At 28.7% G+C, this 12,311-nt stretch overlaps 1 pseudogene; it reads right to left on the reverse strand.

Moving 5' to 3' along the window:
- Nucleotides 1-5,402: 5,402 nt before the first annotated feature.
- LOC122522162 lies at nucleotides 5,403-11,841 on the reverse strand (annotated as a pseudogene).
- Between the last annotated feature and the right edge of the window lie 470 nt (nucleotides 11,842-12,311).

Consider the following 12,311-nt stretch of genomic DNA (forward strand, 5'->3'; position numbering starts at 1 on the left):
TTAAAGTAACATTTTTATCGCGAAGTAGAGTCAGTGACCGGGCGTAAATTAAATTCAAATGAAACGCGTATGTAGAATCAGTGTTGTACGCCGTATAAGAAAAATTTCGGTTTCGCGATAAGAAACTCTTTTATAGTTTCTTATATTCGTTTACCGCGATATTAGAGTCACGAGATTGCGAGGAAAAGTGCATCAAGGAATTCTCCGATGGATCTGGTGGACGAGGGATGCAGCTGAACCATTTGCTACGAAGTAGGAGTGTTTTGGAGCCACCGCAGAACTTCTAATGCTATCTGTTCATGCTATTGCATACATGCGTCATTTTATTTTAAAATGTCACATATATGTAATATAACATTTAGCAAGTCGTGAGTTAAAATTTAAAGTCCCTCCGGTGCTCAATCATGCCGAGGATGAAAGGTCCCAATCGGCACGAGTTACTGATTGTAATTATTCCAAAAAATTATTGACGAGCACATGAGTTATTCCAAAAAAGGATTATTCCTTTTTTGAAATTGCTCATGAAAACTGTATATTTTATTGTATGTTATATTATTAGTTCAGGATAGGTCTTCTTGTCTCATAGGGTAAATTTAGTTAATAATTAACAGTGCAATTAATTAATGCACTTTTCCTTTCTATTACGTGTTTCGTTCGCATTTAGTAGTGGTGAAATCGATTATTAATTTACTCGATTTCGTCCAGAAAAGCATGTAATAAATATCTTACATGCATTGCTTCGTACTTAGTTTATTTAATCGCGATTTTATTTTTCGATATAATAAAGAAATGAGCAAGAAGACAAACCCATTCGCGACGGATAGACTCTGGCTGTTATATGGTGGCTCAAAGCCCAGTTCTTTCATTAGAACAGCCATTTAACGAAAGAGTCGTCCGAGATTTTTGTTATTTTTTTTAAATTCCTAAAATCTTTTAAAAAGTCATTATAAATGACTTGTAGAGTCATAGCCCGCTTAGATTTATTTGAGAACATTTTCATATACTAATCAAATCTTAGATTAGGATTTTCAGCAATTAATATACTAATCCCCGTTTCTCCCCCCTATACTTTCTGCGTTCTCATTTATGCGTGTGCCCAGGTGTTACACGTATGGGTGAGAAACGGTTAGTATGGGTTTAGTTTTAAGTTTTCCCCCCCCCCCATTTGGCGTCTATCATTGTGCTAGTGATTGCACGATGTACATTGCACATGTGAGTGCGGTTAGGTATGTGCATTGTACATCGTTTCGCGATACGTAATACCGCGCTTATTATTTTTTAAAGTTATTGAATAAAAATAACTTGTAGAGTCACGCGTACGGTACCAATATTTTTTTTTTAACAATCGTTTTGCATAGTAGAGTTTACTGCATTTATTTGCGGAAACTATGATATACTCGTATAAAACTAGTATGCAATAATGCAATTTATACATATTATATGCAAAAATTTATGCAATAATCACTAGCCTTGACAGACGATTACAGCAATTGGTACGTACTCCCATAAATTTAGAAAACGCGTTTGAACTAGGGTGTCGGAGGTGCCCCGGGGCATGCTCTCTAGTTTAGGCTTTTTCACCCTGGTGGCATGTGTGAGAACCGTGGAGTGAGTGGGTGGGTATGCATGCATATTTTTTTGAGCGAATGTGAAACTTTAATTATAAGTAGGTAGGACCCCGGAATGGCATGTGATATACTTGCACTTTTCAGTGCGAGTTCCCACCTCCGTTTTTTACGGAATTGTCACAAAATTATATCTTTTTATTTTATCTTGCTTGACTAGTAAATCTTTTTTGTGACAATTCTGTAATTTGTATTATGTATCATGATTCAAAGGGATTTGCAATCATAGAAGAAATTCATTTCTATTTCGATTGTATCTCGAACGAGATAGAGTCGAAATCAAATCCGCAAAACCTCTGATGAATTGATACTTAGTTTTATGTATTATAACTAGCACTTCTCACTAGCGCGATTTAGTCTTTGAAATGTTTTATATAATTCAATATAAAGAATAAATTAAATAAAAATATTGCAAAGAAATGCATTGCATTTTTAGTATTATTTTTATTTCAATTCGATTATATTACTCTATAGTAAAAGTGCGAAGTGTTATTAGGTCATCGATTAGCATAATTAACTGCTCGGACATTCGATTAAATGTGCTCGTGTAATATGTGCACAGTCGATGAACTTTTAAGTTCGTTGATTGTCCACGAGCTAGGATAGCTAACGAGAAACGCGAATGAATTTTGTAATAATTAATAAATAGAGTCACCCCCCTAACGAACATCGGAATTACTTGCAAAAGATGTATGATGAAAGAAAATAAATGGAATTATTTCATATATATATATATATATATTGTAATGTGAAATGTATTTCATTTCTATTAGTGTTATAAGCAGTTGAGAGTAATTGGGTGAAAATGTCTTTAAGTCGTTTCTAAATTGTACGACCATAATCTGGCATATTATAACGGTTTGGTATTAGAATAGAATCGATACTTTACATAGTTAATAATATTCTTTTCGGCGATGAGATATCTCTCGACCAAAAGGTAATAATTATTTTTTATGTAAAAAGCTCAGGATGTTTTACTAATCACATTTTTTTCAGGGTTGTGTTAGGGTCGGTTAGGTTTTTTTATAATATAGAATCAGGGACGATTCTAATTCTATATCATTAATCGTTGTAATATGCCAAATTATACGAATACTTTTTGAACGATTGACGTTTTTGGTCAAAGATTCTTTTCATGCTCGCACGTAGGGAATGTCCGACAGGAGGCTTGAAGAAAGAAGAGGCTAAAAGCCGAAGAGGCCCCCACTTAACTGTGGCTCAAGAGGGCAACTATAGACTTAATGAATTATTTTCTATGATTCGATAGCATGATCGAATCTTGAGAGAATAGTTCGTTGGTCATTTGATATTTTTTATTGTTTATTTTTTCTTTGCTCGTCAATAATTTATAGTGGTTATTAAGAATGGAAGTAACTAATATAGTTTTCTTTCTGTTATAGGTGAACATCGTTGGATTTGCCATACCCCACCAAACATCAAACATAATTTTTCCTAAAAATAAATCGAGTATTAACAAAATTTGATTTTAATTCCCGCTCCAATATCATATCATTTTCTAATTTCCTATTACACACAGTTTCCCCATTTTTCATTCTTCATTTCATTCTTCATTTCATTCTTCATTTCATTCGTAGAAACTAATTATTTTATAATGTTTTTTAATGTCTCTTTTATTTTCTTAGGTATTAAGATTTAATCAATTATTATATTATATATTTAATTAATTTTCATTTTATTTTGTTTCAGGATATGATTAATTCCAATGCATTTGTAAGTATTGGATTTTGATCTAAAAAAGGAACATGCTTTCGATGCATTCATTGCATTTTTGCAAATCTAAAATAATCTTTTCTTTTTCAGGTTCGTCTTTAGATTTCTTTGAATCATCGTTTCAATGGGTAGCGGGTAGATTCTTTCTTTGCTTTCTTTGCAAAAGAAAGGTTTACTTCAGGGATGCGACCCTGCCCACGTGAGCCTTGATTTTCTCCTACTTCCAATGATTGGGAGAAGTCATGTCCTTACCTAGAATTTCCCCCCACCAAACCACCCTATTTTAAATGTTTTGTTGGCAGGATGAACCATGAAAACGATGCAATATTACGTCCAATAAAAGTAGGAAGCAGATCAGAAGAGAACTATAATAAGTTATGGTAAACGGTAATATAAAATAATTATTTCTAAAAGTAACTGAAGAGTATTTTAATCCGCTTATTGTTTTCCCCGTAGCATCGTACATGTATGATAGTTATTTTTAATGAATTTTCTTTTCTTTTTTTACAGGTACCAAAAATATATACATTTATTTTTATTATTCTATATTTTAGGTAGAAAATTATGTTGAAAATTATTAAATTTACTTAATATTCATAACTTGTAATTTCCGTATGTGTATATATTGAAATTATACTAATTGTAAGGTGTGTTAGTTTTCAGTAAAATCACCGATGTTACTTAAATTTTATTTAGATACACTCCTCGTTTTAATTTTTTTATCTAATATTTAAACTTTTCTCTGTATTCTCTATAATTATTGTAAGGTTTTTTAGGTGAAACTCTTAAGGTTGGGCTTAAGAGTGAGGTTCCTTAAAAAATGTTCTCTGATCTTTCTTTCTTTTCAATTTAATTCGGATATGGACATCTTCAGGATGCACATTCCTCGTGGATCTTCAGTAGCGGTTACCTCCTCGTGGTTAGACCCGGGCAATGGTATTTTCCTTTCCATGTAATGTTTAACATATTATATATGCTATAGATTCCATTGCAAGTAAAATCCAGCCAAAGACCGCTTACCATAAACATTATAATTGTAATTAGTTTCTTTTAACTTCCTAATTAATAGCATATTTTTTTACCCCTTTCCTTGATTCCTTCTATCCATTCAATATACAGAAACTAATTACTTAATAATGTTTTTTAATAATTTTGTAATCATTTTTAATAAGTTTGTAAATAGAGGAAACTATTTTTAAAAAAAGTACTAGGGGTATTAGTTCATAAGTACTGTAGAAATGAACTCGCATGTATGGATATGTGTGAGTATGTGTATTTTGATTTTTTAATCAAATAATCTACAATATATAAGTATTCATTATAATTATTATTTTATACATAATAATTGTTAAATTATTTAAAAAAAAATAATCAGAAAATCTAAACACCATTTTACACAGCACACATGCAGACAATAGGCTAATATGGAAGCCAAATACACACCAATCATGCCTATATTTGTAAATCAGTAATAGAGATAGGAGTTTTTATTTTACCACAAGTTTTAAAGGGCGCCGTTATAGGAAACTAATTTTTCACAAATATTATTTAAAACGTTTCCGCCATTGAATGTACCAGGCACAATTCTTAATCAATTTTGATGATCAAAATCTCATTTAAAAGATGAAGGTTCAAATGTTTAAATGTTTAATTCGAATTATTAAACAAACTTTATTTTTACGCTTAAACAATTCTTGAAAAAACAGTTTATTTTTAAGAAATTTTTTTTACAAAGAATAATGCTTTTAAATTATGTAATCAAAAAATTTTACCTTTAATTTGTATTTTAGTTGAATAGTAATAAATAATTTACCATATTTTTTAGATGCATGCATGCATATAATTGCGTATGTATAATTCGTAATATACGCGGAATAATTTTCTATTGTATTAAAATATAAAGAAAAACAACTTATACTTATATAAATTTACATCGTTATTATCAATTTAATATAGTTGTGTATATCATTACAATATGATTGATTAAAATTATATTAACTTCGTATATCTTAAACTGACATCGGGCAATATAATTCAATAAAAATATTACATTTAACAATTGTTTGACGTATTTATTTAGATGAATTTATTTCCTTAATATCACACGTACCTGCCATAAAAAAGACTATTATATTGATACGTTTTATATCAAACGAAACATTTTAACATTATCTCTTTTTATGTTTCAAATCAATATTTTTAGTAACTTTTAACAACATATCTACACATAAATTGAATAAGTAAGGAACTTTGTGTAATAATTTACACTTCAGTTTTTTTCTTTGCATATTTCTTTGAAGAATGGACAAATTGTACTATTTTGAAAACATCTATAATAACAGCTGTAAAAAAATAAATTTAATATATTCTATTAAATTAAGGTATAAGAAATTAATAGTAAGAACAATTGAATAGACCATTAAATGAAATAAAGCATAACATAAAATAATAAAGAAATTTGTACAATGGATGTTTTGCACGTGCGTATGTGTAATATATGCAACGCACATGCTATGCGTGTATATATATATATTTTTTTTTTTTAATAGTATGTTTTAAATAGTATTTTTTCAATGTTATATTCGCTCAATTAAATAAGCATGTGCTATGTTTTTTTATAGAACAAATCGGATACATACCACACGTGTGAGTTCATATATCTACGTGTATGTGTGACGCATAACTTAACTTTTAATACTGAATCACAGAACCCTGTCGAAGGGTAAACAATAAATTATATTCATACTTAGCTTCATATGTTAATCTATTAGAGAATTTGTGCCTGTCTTTAAAAAGAAAAGATAAAGATTCGCCCAGTCTATTGAAATAGAACACGTCATTTAACTAAAACTTTATCGAAAATAATCAATTTTCTTTTCTCTTTTAAAGAATTGCCCCAAAATGATTTTGTTTATATCAAATTAATTACTCTTATTAAATTGATTTAATGTAATTTCCTTAAAATGTCATTTCTTAAATAATAATAATAATAATAATAATAATAATAATAATAATATAATCAAAGTTATAAGAGAAGTTATTACTACAGATATTACTTTCAAACGTTTTTTGCAACCATTTGACAATATTTAAACAAATATCAGTATTAATTTAGCTGATATATAAATTTTATATTCATTGCTAAAATTATGAAATAGCAGGTATCTCAAAATTGACACTAAGATTTTCGGACTGTGCTAGTTTAACAATAGTTGATAATTTTACTGCGACACGAGCAGCTTCATCGAGGTCATCGATTGGAACGATTTTTAATCCAGCATTTGCAATCAAAGCTTTAGCCTCATCAACGTTAGTTCCCTGTAATTATATACAAATTTATATTGAACATAATTAAGATACTTTTCGTAAAAACAAAAGAAATAAAATGTTAAAATATTATACCTGTAATCGCACAACTACAGGAATTTTAAGACTAAGTTCCTTGGTTGCAGCTATGATACCCTCTGCGATAACATCGCATCTCATAATACCACCAAAGATATTAACTAAAAGAGCATGTACCTGTAAATTACAAAGGAACAGTATAACAAGTACTTAATTGAAGAAATAAAAAATAAAATAATTTTATTGCATAAGGATAATATTAGTTTACTTTAGGATCGGAAGTGATGATTTTAAATGCCTCTTTTACGGCACCGGTAGTTGCGCCACCACCAACGTCAAGAAAATTGGCCGGTTCACCTCCATGTAATTTAATAATATCCATAGTAGCCATAGCTAAACCAGCTCCATTAACCATACAACCAATATTTCCATCAAGCGCAATATAATTCAGGTCATATTTAGCTGCTTCTACTTCTTTAGTGTCTTCCTGAGTCCAATCTCTCAATCCAAACAATGATTTTTGTCTAAACTCAGCATTATCATCGAATCTGCATTTGCAATCTAACGCAAAATCTAAAATATCAAAATAATTTTATGTTAACGTGATCAATAATAATAATAAGAATATGATGTTAAATATTACCAATAAAATAACTTACAATTTCCATTAATATCTTCAGCTAGAGGATTTACTTCTAAAAGAAGAGCATCCTTCTTAAGGAACATTTCATAAAGATTCATGATAATTTTGGAAATATAATCTTTTACATTATCAAGACCAAGTTTTTTGACAATACGCTCTGCCTGTTCCTTAGTTATACCCTTGTTAACATCGACAGGTTCATACATTATAGCACCAGGATTTGTCGCAGCTACTTCCTCAATATTTACTCCACCTTGGCTTGATGCAATTATTACTGGGCCCTGGTTTATAATTAGATTTAAATTGCTAATAGATATTTATACATGTAGATTTTTTAAAAATCTAACTACTTACACCAAAGGCACGTTCCATCATTACTGCTAAGTAATATTCTTTACGTGGAAACATGCGTTGTGTTACCATGACCGCATTACATATTCTACCTGCTTCACCAGTTTGTTTTGTAATTAGTAATTTACCTAACATTTGACTCGCCAGTGCTTTTGCTTCTTCTGGTCTATCAATGAAACAGAAATATTTGAAAATTGAAAATGATTAAAAGAAAACAGCGAAATGAATTTATTTTTTATGATATTACTAGAATTAAAAAAAAATTAAATAACTTACGTTTCGCACATCTTTACACCACTAATACTGGAATCTTTAAAATGACCTTTTCCTCTACCTCCTGCAAGTACTTGAGCTTTTAATACAATATCTTTCGTTTTCAAGTCGGCGGCAAGTTTAGCTGCTTCATCTGGCGTTTTTGCAACGCCAAATTTAGGAGTGGGTACACCAGCTTCATTAAGTAAACTATAACTAATATGTTCATGTACATTTAGATTTCTTACTGTTTGCTTTAAGTTACTTTTGCAGGCTAAGATCTGAAAAAAAAACAAGAAAATTTAAAAACAAGTATAATTAAAATATAATTAAAACATAAATATTTTACATCTATATAAAAATATAATAATAATAATAATTATTATTATTATTATTATATTTTAAATGTGTCTTCTCTAATGAGATAAGACCGTTTCACATAAAATAAGTCGTAAAAATATTTATTAAAATACTTACACTTTTAAGCTAATTGTAAGCTATAAACATATTACGCAATATTTAAATATAAACCCATAAGCAAAAGATAAGTGACATTGAACTACATTATTCTTTTTTGCATTACTTGGCACAGATCTCCTTTTATTGAGTACAAATAAAATTTTATTATTATTATTATATTATATTTATAAAATACTATATATGTAATTTTTTAAATATTCAACCCATGTCAATAACTATCATTATATATGATATATACGTATATATCATATATATGTATTATATTTAAATAAAAATTAACTATGGCGCATCAAACAATTATATATGTAATGTATAAGAACATATATATACAATATGTCAAAAAAAAAAAAAGGAAAGAAAAAGTAATTACCCTGAAGTAATACGTAAAAATAAACAAATGCTTATAGATCGAGATACAATTATTCGAAATTTAAAGTTTAAAAAGACAATAGAAAAAGAAAAATCAGCTGGGTGTAGAGGAAAAACCCTTGGACTATTATTCATTGGCAAGTAATTCAATTACGTCTAATCAAATGCGCATAAAGCATGACCTCGATAATGAAAAGATAAAGAGAAGAATGCGGAAAATAGAGGAAGATAATTATATAACTGTCATCGTAAATTTTTTTAATAAAATCATATTTAATGTTAGAGTGACACCCTTGGCTTCGAATTGGTTGACCCTGGCGCCTAATTTAGCAGACTACACCACCTAATATGGAGGATCGTCTACTCTTTTACATACAATTCTTAGAATCTTAAGGAAAAATTAAAAAATCTGTTAAAAGTTTAAACGGTGTCGAATGTTCGCTATCTTTAGAAACGATATTAATCTACTATTTTTTTCTTTAACATACCTTGGAACCGTTTAATCGGGTAAGACACTCCGCGAGTGAGATCGTCCGAGACAACATTGTAGCCATCTTGGTTAAGTGTTGGCAATAGACTGCCACCAAATGCTGGCTTCGCCATCGTGTCCCCGCCTTTCTTGACGTTTTCCTTCTCAACCATGACGTAAACCTATATGTATGTATAATGATCTGTACAAGGATGTCATAATATACTCTTAATGGCATATTTTTATATAATAATTCTATTTACTTATGATTAGACACTGATTACATTTACATAATAGTTTATTATTTTCTAGGTAAATAAAGAGATGAATTTTTAAATATAACTTTTTCATTTCAAATTAAATGATAATCACTTGGACATTTTATTCTATTTTTACATTTACAATATACATTTTAAATTTAATACAAATTTTAATATTGTTTTCTAACAAAATGTAATATATTCATAATTTTTATTGTGATAAATAATTGTTTGAGTTTAATTTGTTTATGCATTATGTGTAAATAAGTGTGTACAAAAAGCCTTTAAGAACTTTTTTTTATTCATCTAAATTTCAACACTTTGCTACCTTATCTTTTATTTTAGTTGGTTTCGTTGTGAAGTTAACTTCTATATTCAAAGATTTTGCAAGATTCATAATAATTGCAAATTTAGTTATCGCTAATCCTGCTTCTGCTAAATCGTTTATAAAAATAAGCTTCAATTTTGAGTCGAATATTAACTTCTTCGCTTTCTCTACATTAGTTCCCTTGATAAAATAATTTAATTAATTATTTACATTCAATTATATAAGTTTTCTACTTTGATACATCATTTGTCATTACCTCCAACCTGACAATTATTGGAACTTTTGTTTGCAATTCTTTAATAGCTGCAATGATTCCTTCTGCAATAATATCACATTTCACAATGCCACCAAATATATTAACAAAAATGGCCAAAACCTAGAGATAAAGAATTTTTATAGTTTGGTATATCTATTTATTATTAATTGTTTGTTATTTAATTCAAACGCAATAAATCATCGAATAAGATGTATTGTTCTTCTTCATACTTTTGGATCCACAGTTATTATTCTAAATGCTTCTGTAATAGCCTCTTTCGAAGCGGAGCCACCAACATCTAGGAAATTAGCGGGACTACCACCATGATAAGATATAAGATCCATTGTTGCCATTGCTAAACCTGCACCATTTACCATGCAACCGATAGTCCCATCTAATTGAATATAATTTAAGTTAAATTTTTGTGCACGTATTTCATTAGAATCTTTTTGAGATTGATCTTCCAAGACAAATAATTTTTTCTGTCTAAATTGCGAACTATCATCAAAATTACATTTGCAATCTAAAGCATAATCTGAAAAAAAAATACTAAATTATATTTTAATTATTGTACATTCCTTGAACTAATTTAATCATTACTTACATTGACCACAAATATCTTCTGCAAGTGGATTAATTTCAATTAACAGAGCATCTGTTTCTACAAATAATTCATAAAGATTACAAACAATATTCGACACAACATCTTTGCCTTGTCCTTTAAGACCTAATTTATGAACAATACATTCTATCAGATCATTCGTTATGCCTTTATTCATATTAATTGGTATATAAAGAACAGCTTCTGGATCAGCAGCAGCAACTTCTTCAATATTTACTCCACCTCGACTAGATGCTATCGCAACAGCTCCCTAAGAATAACTTTTGTATGAATTAATAATAAATCAAAGTAGAAAATTTAGTTTTATTAAATAGTGTCTTCACTTTCGATCATTTATATTAAAATTTAACTTATTCTTAGACTTACATCAAAAGTACGCTCTAACATTATCGAAAGATAATATTCTTTTCGTGAAAACATGCGTTTTGTCACCATAACTGAATTACAAATTCTTCCAGCAACTCCTGTTTGTTTAGTAATCAATAAATTTCCAATCATTTTTTCTGATACCTGTTTTACTTGTTCTACACTGAAGATAATAAAACAATAATAGCTGAATAAGATAGTAATATTATTTTTTATTATTTAAATATATTATTTCTCTATTATAATTGGAAGGAAATACTTACGATTCACACATAACAACACCACCGATAGTAGTATTTTGAAAACGACCTTTCCCTCTACCACCAGTAAGTACTTGCGCTTTTACTACCAAATCATCAGATTTTAGATCGGCAGCTATTTTAGCAGCTTCCTCAGGTGATCTAGCCACTCCAAATGGTGGCGTTGGAATTCCAGCTTGTTTTAGGAGACTATATGCAATATTTTCATGAAGATTCAAATATCTTAATTGTTCTTTTATTATTGGCTGTTTTTTTCTTAGAAGCTAAAAAAATAAATTTTTTTTATAAATAAAATAACATAAATATAAATAAATTTAAAGAAATCTGTGTTGATAAATGTACTTTTACTTTTGTTAAATAATAATAAAATAATATATTGATATTATTATAAAAAATAATTTACCTGATTGCAGAAATTAAAAATTTGCCGTCTTATTAATAATAATGGTGATGACGACGGCAGTGACATGATTACCAATTATTATTAAAAGATCACCTCATTAAATTTATATTAAGATTCATCAAAATAATTTCTTTTGTAAGAAATAAAATATTAGTCAATATTTATAAAAATTTAATTATTAATATTCTGCGGTTTATATATAGTAAATAAACATTTTTCTTATGTATTTTTATCCATCTATCTCTTATCACACTTTCAAGTTACTCGTATAAATATATTCTTTGTTTGCATCACAAAAATAACAAGTCATAGTAGGCAATGATTACTGAAACGTACGACGTATGTATATATTAATGTATCTTGGTTTTATTTTAAATGATAAATACACTGTTCAAGCAGTGTAATTAATAAGGTCAGAGAACAGACATATGTAAAAAATATAAGCATAGTATATAATCACGCGAAGAAGGTAAAAATAGATTATAGACTTTTGGACTTTATAATCTATTTTTTTGGACATTCATCGAACTGTCTCTGTTATTTATGCATAT

This window comes from Polistes fuscatus, unplaced genomic scaffold, assembly GCF_010416935.1.
Source record: "Polistes fuscatus isolate 324 unplaced genomic scaffold, CU_Pfus_HIC Scaffold5, whole genome shotgun sequence".
Lineage (NCBI taxonomy): Eukaryota > Metazoa > Arthropoda > Insecta > Hymenoptera > Vespidae > Polistes > Polistes fuscatus.